The 14,120-nt window shown below is 47.3% G+C and overlaps 1 protein-coding gene across 1 annotated transcript in view; it reads right to left on the bottom strand.

The window, feature by feature from the left end:
- XYLT1 (xylosyltransferase 1) overlaps positions 1-14,120 on the bottom strand; it is a gene marked incomplete at its 5' end in the record, with an annotated part of 369,697 nt that overhangs the window by 80,745 nt on the left and 274,832 nt on the right. The gene's annotated exons all lie outside the window — the stretch shown is intronic.

Here is a 14,120-nt window from a genome sequence, read left to right as displayed (position 1 = left end):
AAGAAGATTGCAGATGAATGGATTCAAGAATACGGGAAAAAACCGACTGGAGAAGAACAGTGTCACTTCAGCCTGCTGCAATGAAGGGGATGATAAACAGCAGAGCCTCTTCAAACAGCCTTGAAACAGGGAGGGGACAGGGGGTCTGGAAGAGTCAACTACAGATGCATCTAGATAAGGCACAGCTCCGGCCACCACCCAGGCCACTGCCTTTGTGACTCCTATAACGATCAAATTTCCTCCTACGCCTGGGCACCCCTCTCTCTCGAGATCTGCATTTCTACATTAGGGCAAGGGAATTGAATCCATTGCCGTTGAGTCGATTCCGACTCATAGCGATCCTATAGGACAGAGTAGAACTGCTCCATAGGATTTCCAAGGCTGTAATATTTATGGAAGCAGGCTGTCACATCTTTCTCATGGAGCAGCTGGGGGGTTTGAACCACTGACCTTTCGCTTAGCAATCAAACGCTTAATCACTGCTCCACCAGGGCTTCACGCAAGGGTATAGAGATATAAAATATAGGAGAGAAGGAGGAGAGAATAAAAAAAAGTGACTACACAAAAGGGCAAACCACATTTCTGTCTAGAATTCATAACTGTATAGGTTTTTTGGAGGGTAGTGATGGTTCAGTGATAGATTTCTCACCTTCTATGCAGGAGACCCAGGTTTGACTTCCGGCCAAGGCACCTCATGTGGAGCTACCACCCGTCTGTCAGTGGAGGCTTGCGTGTTGCTATAATGCTGAACAGGTTTCAGCAAAGCTACCAGACTAAGACGGGTTAGGAAGAAAGACCTGGTGATCCACTTCTGAAAGTCAGCCAGTGAAAACCCTGTGGATCACAATGGTCAGATCCCATCATGCATGAGGTCATCATGAGTCGGGGGTGGGGGCCGACGTGATGGCAGCTAACAATGACAACAACAGGATTTTTAGTGATAGTGATGATAACAGCAGATACTCATTTCCGGAGCACGTGTAACAAATGCCCAACTCTGAACTAAGCCTTGGCCTTCAGCATCTCTAATCTTCTTAACGACCCCCTGAGGAAAGCACTAGGGTGGGGGCCCGCCCTTTGCTTCTGGTTTCAGGCCTTTCTCTGCCCATCTCCTTCCCACGCTTGGGACATGGTGACTAGTGGGCTTGGTAGCCCACATGGGTTCTACTACTTTTTCCCATGTTTCTTGCCTCAGTCCTGGGCTGCACCTGACCCCTGAAGGTCAGGACCAGTCACACTTTTCTCCCTCTTCATTCATGCAGCTGGCAGACTGCCTAGCCGACTTGCCATCTCTCTCTCGTTTTTGCCATAGGCATGGCTGAGTACTCTGGCCCCAGTGCTCGGCTGGAGCGAGGCGTGGGTAGGAGGCAGCATATGGTACCACTGGGATGGAACCCAGCTGGTTATCAGAGAGCTTGCAGAGCTGGAAAGACAGCAGTACCAGGATTCCCAGGTGGCTACTGTCCCTTGCATTGCTCCCCTGGGAACTTCGTCAGGAGGCAGGTGTGATGGTCAAGCAGAGTGTGAGCACTTCGGAGTCTCTGATGGCAATACAATCAAAATCCTGTCAAATCTTGACCCAGAATCCCTAACAGGTAACAGTATCATCCCCATTTCACAGGTAAGAAAATCGAGACTCAGAAAGACTGGATTCACTTGGTTTGAGGTCAAGCCTGGGCCAGGCGGATACCACATTGCCCCGTGTGCCCTAGCAACGTGAGCGACAGTTCAGAAATTGCCAGCATCATTTCGGTTTTGCTTTGGAATGGCTATGCATATTTTGGGGGGAAGGAGACATTCCTTCCTAATTATGCTTGCTTTAGGCTAATATTTAAATGCGTGAGAATTCCATCAGGCACCACCTGTTGGGCAGTAAGGGGAGGGGTCTGGAGAGTCTGAGATCAAGGGAGAGCAGGATTACAAAGGAATTTGAAAGCTGAGGCTGTCCCAGCTAATGCAGGGCAGCTGGTTCCTCTGCCTGTGCTTACAGCAAACCGCCATCGGTGCAGCCTTGCACTCCCATTAGCCAGAGAGGGAAAGAAGCCCGTCTGGAGGAGGGGACACTGGCTGCGTGGTCATGGTGACAGGGCTTTTGCACTTCTGTGTGACTGGCTTCCCCCTCCCGCTCCGGTTAACTGCTCATGCAACATGCAGATCAGCTCATGGGTGAGGCACTGGGTGGAGTGTCCAGCACCCTGAACTTGGGAGTTGGGATGAACCTGCAATCAAATTCTGACTTGGCCACTTCTGAGCCATGTGACCCTGGGCAGGTCACTTGAACCCTCTGAGTCTCACTGCCCTTCTATACACTACCTCCCTGGGATGCTATGAGGCTGGAAGCTATGCCACCGGTATTTCAAATACCAGTAGGTCATCCGTGGTGGACAGGTTTCAGTGGAGCTTCAGACTAAGATGCACAAGGAAGAAAGGCCTGGTGATCTGCTTTTGAGAATTAGCCAACGAAAACCTTATGGATCACAACAGAACAGTGTCCAACTCGTTTGCTATGGGCATGTTATTCAGGAGGAATCAACTGCTGGAGGAGGACATCATGTTTAGTGAAGTAGAGGGCCAGCAATGGTGAGGGAGATCCTCGGTGAGAGGGATTCACACAGTGGCTGCAATGGTGGACTCAAACAGGCTCGTGTCGCAGGACCAGGCAACGTTTTGCTCTGTTGTTCGTAAGGTCGTCATGAGTCAGAGTCGGCTTGACAGCAGCTAACAACAACAATACTATGAGCTACTGGACTGTAACAGATTTGGAAGGGCTTCCCCAGGCATCTGCTTCGAGATGCCACTACTGACCACTCTCCATGTCGGGCCATGACTCAGGGTGGTCGCAAGGGGGAGGAAGGAAATGATTAAAAAACACCACCACCAAGTTTCCATGTATACACATAAAGACTGAATCTTAACCCTGTACCTTGGGTCTCCTGTGCTCATTCAAGTCTCTGCTATCATCAATAAAAAGGGGCAGGAACATGCCCCCTTTATCCCACATGACCTTTTAAGACTTGCTGTCCCATCAGATTGTCCTTGAATACAGTCTTCATCTGCAGTTAGATGTGGGGGGCGGGGAGGGGGAATGGGCAAGGGAAGAGAAACAGACCCTACATTGTGGAGCACCTGGGCTCACACCCAAACCCCCAGGATGCACTTGGAGGCCGTTGGAGCACCCCACCACAATGCACCACCCTGACTCTTGGCCACTGGTGGAAAAGCCACATAAAAGACGGCTTGGCTTTGCCAAGATGCAAAAATGCCCAAAGCATTGGGCAGGAAGATGCCCAGCATTGGAAACAGACCGTCTCTGCACACCTGGAGAGCCGCTGCCGAGGGAAAGGAGAACTCTGAGATCAGAGAAGGGGGAGCTAGAAAGAAAATGCCTCACAAAATTCAATGCACGGTCACTCGGGGATCTCCTAAGACCATCAAATTGGCAGAGGATGGAAACCACGGTCGTCTCTGAGCTGTTCTGCATCCACCCTCTATCCTTCTGGGAGCAGTAGCATACTTCCCTCTTATGGAAGTATTTCTATCCCATTACACAAACCTTCGGGTCCCTGGGTGGTGCAAACAGTTAACGTGCTTGGCTACTAACCAAAAGGCCGGCTGTGTGAGTCTACCCAGAGACACCTTAGAAGAAAGGCGTGGCAGTCCACTTCCAAAAAATCAGCCATTGAAAACCCTATGCAACACAGTTCTACTCTGACACACATGGGGTCACCATGAATCAGGGCCGACCTGACAACAGCTAACAACCACACACAAGCATAATGTCCATGAAGGCAAGGGTTTTTCACTGGTTTTGTTCATTACTATATCGTTAACACCTAGAGGTGTGCTGTTTAATATGCAATTTCAGTTTACATTTAAATTAAAACCAAACAAGCCACATTTCAAGCACTCAGTAGCCACATGTGGCTACTGTGTTGGATGGCACAGTTCTAGCACGTTTTCATCTCCACAGAAAGTTCTATTGCCCAGCGCTAATCTAGAACACTGGCATATATTTGAATCTCAATAAATATTTCTTTAATAAATGAATGAATGAATGATTGACCAACGTGCTCGACTTTCTGCTGGCCAAAGAGTATACATGTGACTCTAGATAAAACCATCAAACTCATTTCCTCAGGACTTTGAATCTTTTTTTCAGTAATGGATGAATGGAAAAAACAAACAGAACAGCAAGCAAACAGATAAAATAGATGGAATGTATTTTTGCCAAACAGAAGTACCACCTGGGTGAAACAGTCCAGTCGTTCTTGCCTTTTGTTCTGCAATCTTTTCTCCAGCCTTTACGTGGATGTTGTGACCTCCCCACATCCTTCCAGCAATGTCCTTCCTTGCCTATGTCAGCCAGGACAGTTTCCTAAATTGATATGACCAGGAGCTTCAGTGCTCTTCAATGGAGTCCCAGGAAAACTCCCAGAACTCCAGCCTCTCAGTTGGTCTAGCAGGATGCCCTGGGCCAGTCTTCGCCCCAAGAAAGCCTGAAGATAGGCATTATCTAGTTCATAAAGTTATGTTCTACACCCTAGTTTGGTGAGTAGTGTCTGAGATCTTAAAGGCTTGCGAGTGGCCACCTAAGATACTACTATTGGTCTCTACTTGTCCAGAGCAAAAGAGAAAGAAGGAAACCAAAGACTCAAAGAATGAGCAGGATTAACAGTCTATACAAACCTCATCTGCCCTGAGACCAGAAGAACTAGATGGTGCCCAGCTACTACTACTGACCATTCTAATCAGGGCCACAATAGATGAACCCTGATAGAATGGGATAAAAATGTGGAAAAGAACCTCAAATTCCTAAAAAATCAAAAACCACAACAAAATCAGATTTACTGGACTGGTTGAGACTGGAGGGCTCCCTGAGACTACTGCCTTGTGATACTCTTTAAACCTTGAACTGAAACTAACCTGAGGTCACCTTGTAGCTAAATAACAAACTGGCTCAAAAAATAATGAGTATCACCTGTAAGTACTGTGCTCCTTCAAAAAATCACCTACCTGAGACCAAACAGTAAATGATTACTTTAAAACAAAGATGAGAATGTAAGGGGGCAGCAAACTAGATTAATGGAAAAGGAACAACTGGAATGGAAATAATGAGAATGTTCACTCATTGTGAAGAATGTAACCAATATCACTGAACAACTTGTGTAGAAATTGTTGACTGGGAACCTAAACTGTTGTGTAAACCTTCACCAAAAACACAATAAAATATGACTTTAAAAAAAAAAAAGAAAGCAAGCGTGAAGAGCTGTCCACCATTCGTTGTAGCCGAGAGCCCTGGAACAGAGGCAAGAGGAGAGACAACTGAATTTTGGCAAAGGCAGAACTGTGCTCTGTCAGCCTGAAGAATAACAGGGCTGAGGAAATGTTTATTTTGCTACTGGATGCAAACAAGACCTTTAACGGTATAATTACTGGCGTATTTTTCCAGTCCCCTGAGAACACCCTCCTGAGCAAGCTCAGCCTTTCAGACTCCTACTTTATGTGGGTGTGGTCTTCCAGGATGGTTTTATCCCAGGGCTCTGAGGTCTCTGGAAAGAGGGTGTCTTGAACATCCAAAGAGCAAACATGGTTTGGATGCTGAGAAAGTGGCCAGCATGGGTGACTGTCACATCCAAAGATCTGGTGTGTTGGGCCCCCAAACATGATGTCCCATGAAGCTCTGAGGCTACCATATTTTCCCATCATGGTATTTACCTCATTATTATTTATTTATGTAATTAGATGATGAATGTTTCTCTCTCCCACTGGACTAGCTGTCTTTAGCTCTCACTATTACTATTAGAAGGAGTCCCTGGGTGGTGCAAACAGTTAACATCCTTGGCTGCTAACTGAAAAGTTGGGGGTTCAAGTCTACCCTGAGGTGCCTTGGAAGAAAGGCTTGGTGATCTACTTCCAAAAAATCAGCCACTGAAAACCAATGGAGCACAGTTCTACTCTGACACATAAGGGTCCGCCATGAGTCAGCGTCCACTCTACAGGAACTGTTTTTTTTTTTTTAAATTATTTTTATATCACCTGGGGAGATATACCAAATATACAGATTCCTGCCTCCCACAAGGAATTTATATTCATTCAATAGGTCTGGGGAGGGGCCCTGATGTTGGTATTTCAAAGAACACTTCCGAGCATCAGGTCTCACACAGAATCTTGGCTTGCCCTTGTTGAGAACCATGTCACAAGATGATCCTTCTGGGTTTCTTGTTCTTTTTAAAGAGCATGAACTCCTGAAGTGCAGGATCCTGGAACCCTTGGGAGCTTTGAATGACTGGGGGTAGCTCCTGGTAGAATCTTGAGTTTAGCTACACAAGGTCATCTTGCTGCAGGAAGCACAGCTTTCAAATGGTTTTTTTGTAAACTTCTTCCCAACCCAAATCACTCTCCTCTTCTCACTTCCCCCATTCTCTGAAGAGTGCCACCATCCTCCAGCTCACCAGGGGTTGAAACCCTGTGCCCTCTACCTGGCTGCTCCCACTGGGCCCTGTAGGTGCCGATGCCACCATCTTTCCCATGTACATTCCCACCTGTGATTCCCCCCATCTTGGCCCAGGTCAGGCCCTCATCACCTCATACCTGGGTGACTAGGACAGCTTCTGCTGGGCCCCAGGAGGACATGGGCAGAGGCTGACCCTTCAGAAGAGCTAGCACTTCCCCAAGACCTGATGGCAAAGCAACCACCAACCCCTCTGGGAGCAGCTTGCAGGATATAAGCATTTATTCTTTCGGCCAGGAATCAAATCCACATGGAAGGTGAGGATTCTGCCACTGAACCACCAATGCCCCCAATCCCTTTCAATACTAAACCTCTTTAAACCTTCTTACACAGTGGAACTTGTGTTTATAGGGATAAGGATTAAGACCACATATGTGTTAAAGCTCCCAGCAGACACATAGTAAGTGTGCAGGAAATGTTTGCAGGATCTGGCTGTGCGTCGTGCAGTGCGCCATCAGCCCCATTTTAGCATTCGCCTGTGGGACTTTGAGAAGCCCCATCACCTGCTTCCTGTATTCACCAGCTGGCATTTCCTGTTTGGGGCACCAAGGAGCAGCTCCCAGCTGGGGGCCCTTGTGGATCTCAAGACAGAGCTATGGTTCTGCAGTCAGGATAAAACGCTCCCAAGGTGCAGCACCGCTAGGTTGAACTCTGTTGCTGAGGATCCCCAGAGGAAAAGTAGTAGACCTTGGGTTTAGCTTGAAAAATTTCAACACCATTTCCCCTGCCCAACAGCCACACTTGCACACAGACCACAGAGAGAATGTAAGAACAAGGAGGGGCTGGGGACGTACTCAGCCCTCCTCCCTTCACGTCTGATTTGCCCCAGGACACGGGGCCTAGGGAAAAACAGAAAGCGTGGGGGTCTCTTACTACTAGCCCTGTGTTCTTCATTGTGAAACCAAACCAAGCCATGACTGCAGAACCCTTTTGGCTTCCTCGCTTCTGGTGGCCGATCTAACTAAAGCATGCTAGTGTAGTTCCTTGCCTTAGTAAATCAATTCCATTGAATTTCATTGAATAATTCCGTTGAATAAAATCATCACGTCCTTTGATAATAAAGCATTTGGAGACATCCATTTTCATCATACTGGCTGGCCCTAACACAGATCTAACCAGAGTCTACATGGCCCAGGAGGTAACGCCAACAGTACAGCAAGCTTGCATGTTAAGCACACCTCGCTTGCATGTTCCATGGGCAGGAATATTCTTGCCATTCACAAATGAATTGATTCTCTTCTATCGTTCTCGAAACATTCAGTCTTCACCGTGTAACTTTGCTTTTTCCCACTTTCAATAGAGATGTGAGTTCAAGAAATATTAAAAGAAAACAACCAACCAACCAACCAATTGCCGTCAAGTTAACTCCAACTCATGGTGACCTCATGTGTGTCACAGGAGAACTGTACTCCACAGGGTTTTCAATGGCTGATTTTTTAGACGTAGATCACCAGGTCTTGATTCTGAGGCACCTCTGGGTAGACTCAAACCTCCAACCTTTGGGTTAGTAGCCGAGCATGTTAACCATCTGTACCCTTCAGGGACTCCACAGATATTTTACTAGTCTCTTAGCCCTCCCAAAGGGAAAGTTGATAATTCAGCCCCAGCTGTGGTGCCTACAATACTCCACTGCAGCAATATAGCCTGCAATTATTGAGCGCTTACTGCATGTAAGACACTGTGTTCAGCCCAAACATGCAATATATCCTTTAATCTTCCTACTATCCCTATGACAAAATACGCAACAGTTATTGTAGCTGTTTTTTAGGTGGGAAGGTTGAGAGGCAGAAAGGTGAAGCAACTTGTCTCAGTTCACATGGCCAGCCTGAGATGGTATGGAATCTGAACCCCGTAAGTCTGCATCCAGGGCCAAAATAAGGCTAGTGACCAGTAAAGACGAGTGAGCCTTTACTAAGAGGGGAAGAGTTATGTCCCAGTTAGGGCTGGACATGGAACACAGGGAGGCGATGTCCAACTCAGAAGAGCTAAGAGTAGACAAAGTAGCTACCTTGAGTGGGCTCCATCCTTGGCTATCCCCCAAGTTCTCAGAGCCTCTTAGAAACTTCTGACTTGGGCACTTCCACCCCTTCAAGAAGCTCCAAGTTTGCTCATCTTTCCTGGGATAGGAGAACTGCAAGTTTTGGGTGCTACAGATGGAGCGGCAGATGGGGAAGTGAAAGTCTATCAGAGTTGCCCAGGATAAAACCATTCATCTGCAAAATTCATGTTTTTTTGTGTGGCAACTTCACAAAAACAACAGCAAGAGGAACCAGCAGTGCTTGATGCATAAAGTGCCTCTGGCCGTGAGGCTGGCAACACGGAGTGGGCAGCAGAGCTGGGGGCACTGTGGGAAGGAGAGAGGTGAGAACTAGCAGGTGAGGAGACAGACCGGCGGACACACAGAACTGGAGCATTAAAGCTAACGCAGCTATCAATATGATGACTCTCTCTTCTGAACCCCAAAACAGCACGGGCACATGGTCTGAGGAAGGACTTCTGGGCCTCTCAGAGACAGACAGGAGACGCAGCTTGGATGTAGCTTAGAGATAACAGTTGACATTAATCAAGTGTTTTCTAGGTACCCCACACTATGCTAGGTTCTATTATCATATCCTGATTTCATGGAGACTGAATCTACTTGCTGATGGTCACACTGCCAGTTCAGTGGCAGAATTCAGATTTGAACCCTCAGCAGTCTGATGAGTGCTGAGCACTAACCCTCTTGGATACTGAAATACTAGAAATCATGATTAATTGGCCACGGCTATGGCTCCAACGGGAGCCCTGGTGGTGGCAGTGGTTGAGAGCTCAGGCTGCTAACCAAAAGGTTGGCAGTTCAAATCCGCCAGCCGCTCCTGGAAACCCTATGGGGCAGCTGTACTCTGTCCTATAGGGTCGCTATGAGTTGGAATCGACTCAACGGCAACGGGTTTGGTTTGGTTTTGGTAATGGCTTCAACTCGCAAGTCAACATGGGACCTCTAGGGGGCAGCCTACTGACCTGCCATGATTCTCCCAGGTAGGACATGGGCCACACCTACCTGTCCTCAAAAGGTTTCCACTTAGTGCTGCTACTTGACCTGTGTCAGATGACCTCTGGGGTCTCCACTGCAGATTGGGAGGAGATGAATGTGGGAGCCGTGACACATGACCTTTCCATCTCCAACAAGTACCTTCCCTCAGGAAATTTCTAGCTGTGAGGTGGTACAGCCACTATCCTGCCCAGCCACAAGCTCAACAGATGTGACTGTTTCCTGCTGTGGCTCTCCTGCCAGTCTGAGCCCCCTGACTTCTCCAAGGGGCCAACTTCCAAGAAGAAGCAACACCAACACTGGAGCAGACATACCTAGTTCTAATCCCAGCTCTGCCATGTATTAGTCACATGACCTCAGGCAAGCCACTCTTTGAGCCTTAGTCTGCCTATCTGTAAAACAGGTTGCTGTGAGGGCTGAAGACGAGCCTGACATGTTAGCTGCTGTGATTAGATACCACTCAGCATTCTGGGGCATTTGTGAACTCAGTCCTTTCATGAAAGATGGAGGGAGGATCTTGGAACTCACCCTTGCTTTGTTCTTCTCTAAACTCACCTCTTCTCATTCTCGTTTCTTTTACCCACCTATTTTTAAATTCCTCAAATGCAACAAGCTCTTCTCTGACCCAAGCCTTGTCCAGGCTGTTCCCTTTGTCTGGACCACTGTTTCTCAACTGGGGGTGATTTTGTCCCCCCAGGGGACACTTGGCAATGTCTGGAGACATTTTTGATTATCACAACGGTGGAGGGCTTGCTACTGACATCTAGTGGGTGGAGGCCAAGGATGCTGCTGAACATCCTGCAATGCACAGGACAGCTGCCCACCACAAGGAATTATCCTGCCCCTCAATGTCAACAGTGCTGAGGCTGAGAAACCCTGGGCTGGAATGATCTTCTCATTCTCCTTTCCCTGCCAATCTCTTCTTGTCCTTCAGGTCTCAACTCAAAGCTGCATACTCAGAGGTCTTTCTGGGCTCCTGATTATGCCCCTGCTGTCTTCCCTATTCACAGCATCTTCCTTTCTTTTCTGCTCTTCTCACACCTTGCAGGTTGTCTCTCCTGCATGATTCCTAATTCCACCTGCCCCACTCGACTATGTGCTCCCTGAGGAGGGAAAGTGTCAGTTTCGCTCACTAAATGCCCACACAGTGCCTAGCATAGCAGTTGCTCAATAAAAGTTTGTTGAATGAATGCCTGAATGAACAGATAAACCACTGTAAGTAAAAATCTGCCCTCGATGCTTTATAATCACTCCCTTTTATCCCTGCAGCCCTGTGAACAAAAGGAAGCAGGTATCTTTCTAGCCTCCTTCAATTCTCTCAGGCTCAAGGGTGTTGAGTGCATCATACCCAAACTGACCAGGGATTGTGCCTCATCCACAGCCTCTCCAGGCCCCAGGGTCTCCCCGAAGATGATGGGATGCCACCAAGCCCAGAACTGAAGAAGGACACCAGGGACCACGTTGTGAAGGAGACAGAGGACACTTCCAGCTTTAAAAAGAAGCCTCTCATGCCTGCACCTTATTTGCATCCTGATTCAAAACTCAAACTCTTGGGAAGATGTGACCTGGATATTCGACAACGTTAAGAATGACTGTTAAACTGGACAATGAAAAAAGAAGACCAAAGAGGAACGGACGTCTTCCAATTGTGGTGTTGGCAAAGACGAGTGAGTATACCACGGACTGTCAGAAGAACAAACCAATCAGTCCTGGAGGAAGCACAGCCGAAATGCTCCTTAGAGCGTGAGGATGGCGAGACTTCGTCTCACTTACTTTGGACATGTCATCAGGAGGACCAATCACTGGAGAAGGACATCACACTTGGTAAAGGGTCAGCAAAAAAGAGGGAGACCCTCAGTGAGATGGACTGACACAGTGGCTGCAATGGTGGGCTCAAACATACCAACGATTTTGAGGATGGCACAGGAGCAGGTAACATTTCATTCTGTTATACATAAAGTCGCTATGAGTCGGAGCCAACTCAAGGGGCGCTAACAACAACAAGAAGAACTATATTGCCGTTACGTTAAAAGAGAGACCTTATCGTTTAGAGACGTATACTGGGACAGATACAGATGCAATTTACAGGATGTCTTACATTTGCTTCGAGATAATCCAGGTTGGGGAAGAGAGTAGGCATATGGAAAAAACAAGATTAGCTACGGGGTGATCATTGTTGAAACTGGGTGATGGATATGCGGGGCCCATTATACTATTCTTGGTACTCTTGTGTATGTTTGAAAATTGCCCTAATGAAAGTTTTTGTTGTCTGTTTGTTTGTTTTTTACGGTGCCTTCATCTAGCTCTACTGGGGATGCTGCACCCAGGACCCTCATGCCATCAGACCATCAGAGGAAGGAAGCCCCTCCTCTCCATCCTCACCTTTGTCGACAAATCGGACGGAAGCCCGAGTCAAAGCAGAGAGCCGCCTTGTTGGGAAGAAATGTATTATATTCTCTTGTTTGTTTTCGTTTTCCTTACAATATCTCCAGAGGGGTTTCCTTTGTTTATGGTCTATTTTTAAAACACAAATCAATGTTTGTGCAAAGGGACAAACCTCCCTCAGGGTGCCTGGGAATGCTGCTGCTTCTCTTTCTCCCACCTCGGGCTGCTAGCTGGCTCACCAGCCTCAGGCCATGTGGCCAAGCAGGAATGCAGGCCCAGAGTGAGCTGGTCCTCAAGGGAAGCTACAGATCTGTAGTTTTATGTGAAATCTCCCAATTTACTTGTGGACGATTCATCTGTTAACATTCGATAAAGCCCAAGCAAACATGCCCAGGGCCTCTAATGAATGTCTGTCTGTGATCCTGCCTGGACTAGTCCAACCCAGCCACCCAGAGTCCCTGGGTGGTGTAAATGGGTAAGCACTCCACTACTAGCTGAAAGGCTGGCAGTTTGAACCCACCTAGAGGCCTAGCTATCTGCTTCCGAAAGGTCACAGCCTCAAAAACCCTATGGAGAAGTTCTACTCTGCACACATTAGGTCTCCATGAGTCAGAATCAACTTGATGGCCACTAACAAGAACAACGTATTAAACAAGTTACAAGAGGCCTGCCTTAGGGAATGACCAAAACCAACCTGGTCTCTCTTTTTCCATTCTTACGCTCTTTCTGTTGAACACCTAAGTCATATCTTGCCTCTCTTCTGCTCAAAACATGCCAATGCCTCCCATCTTGCTGGGGTAAAAGCCAGATTCTAGAATCTCTATGATCAACTCCAATGATATCTCTGTTATTTTGCACCTTACTGCTCTGCTCACTTACTCTGTTCCAGCCACAATGATGCCCTGTTCTTACCCTAACACAGCAGGCCTGCCCCCACCTCAGCACTCAGCACTCACCGCCCCTGGGCCTGGACCACTTTCCCCAGGGTGCCTGACTTGCTCCTTCACCTTCTTCTATTCTTCGCTTGAATGTCAGCTTCTCAGTGAGGACCCTTCTGGCCACTTCATTAAAATTGCAACTCTCCTCCACTTCTGCATATCCTAGCCCCTTGCCCTGCTTTTTTTTCTGATGTGCTATTTTACTTGTTGTGTTTCCTGTTTGTCTCCCCCACTTAAATGGAAACTCCGTGAGAGTAGGGGTTTGGGTCTCTTGTGCACTGGTATATCCTAGAACAAGAGGGGCACAGTGGCTCAGTGGCAGAGTTCTCGCCTTCTATGTGGGAGGCCTGGGTTTGATTCCCAGCCAGTGGACCTCATGCGCAGCCACCACCCGTCTGTCAGTGGAGGCTTGTGTGTTGCTATGATGCTGCACGGGTTTCAGCAGCGCTTCCAGGCTAAGTCAGTCTAGGAAGAAACGCCTGGAGATCTACTTCTAAAAATCATGCACTGAAAGCCCTATGGATCACAACAGTCTGATCTGCAACCAATCGTGGGGATAGTGCGCTACCGAGCAGCATTTCGTTCTGTTGTGCATGAGGTCACCATGAGTCAGGGGCCAACTCGACGGCAGCTAACGACAGCAACGAAAACAACAACATCCTAGAACAGAGTTGGAAAGCTGTACTCAAGAAAACATCTGTCAGTGGTGAAGTTCTCTCCGAGGTTCACCGTTCAGCCTGGGAGTGGACAGCCCCGTAAAACCAAATGAGACTAACGAGGTACAGGAGTCCAGTGACAAGGGCCAGAAGGCAGAAGGGGACAAGGAAGCTGGTAATAGGGAACCCAAGGTTGAGTAAGGATATTGTTGATGTGTTGTGAGATTGTTAACCATTGTCACAGGGCAACATTTGTAGTAACTGTTAAATGAGAAACTATTTTGTTCTGTAAGCCTTCATCTTAAGTGAGAATAACAGCACAATTGGAAGAGCGTGGTCAATGTCACTGAACTGTGCATGTAGAAATTTTTGAAATGGTGTATCTTTGGCTGTGTGTATTTTCACCAAAAATAAGGTTGAGAAGTTAGAGGGTTGACATGTTGTGGGGTTGTTAACCAATGTCATAAAACAATATGTGTACTACTGTTTCATGAGAAACTATTTGTTCTGTAAGCCTTCACCTGAAGTACAACATAAATAAATAAATTAAAAAAAAAAAAAAAGAAAACATCTGTTGGATGAATGAACAAATAAATGAA

Source organism: Trichechus manatus, unplaced genomic scaffold, assembly GCF_000243295.1.
Source record: "Trichechus manatus latirostris isolate Lorelei unplaced genomic scaffold, TriManLat1.0 scaffold00024, whole genome shotgun sequence".
NCBI classification, from domain to species: Eukaryota; Metazoa; Chordata; class Mammalia; order Sirenia; family Trichechidae; genus Trichechus; species Trichechus manatus.
The sequence above is the reverse complement of the archived record's forward strand: the minus strand, read 5'-3'. Positions and strand labels throughout refer to the sequence as shown.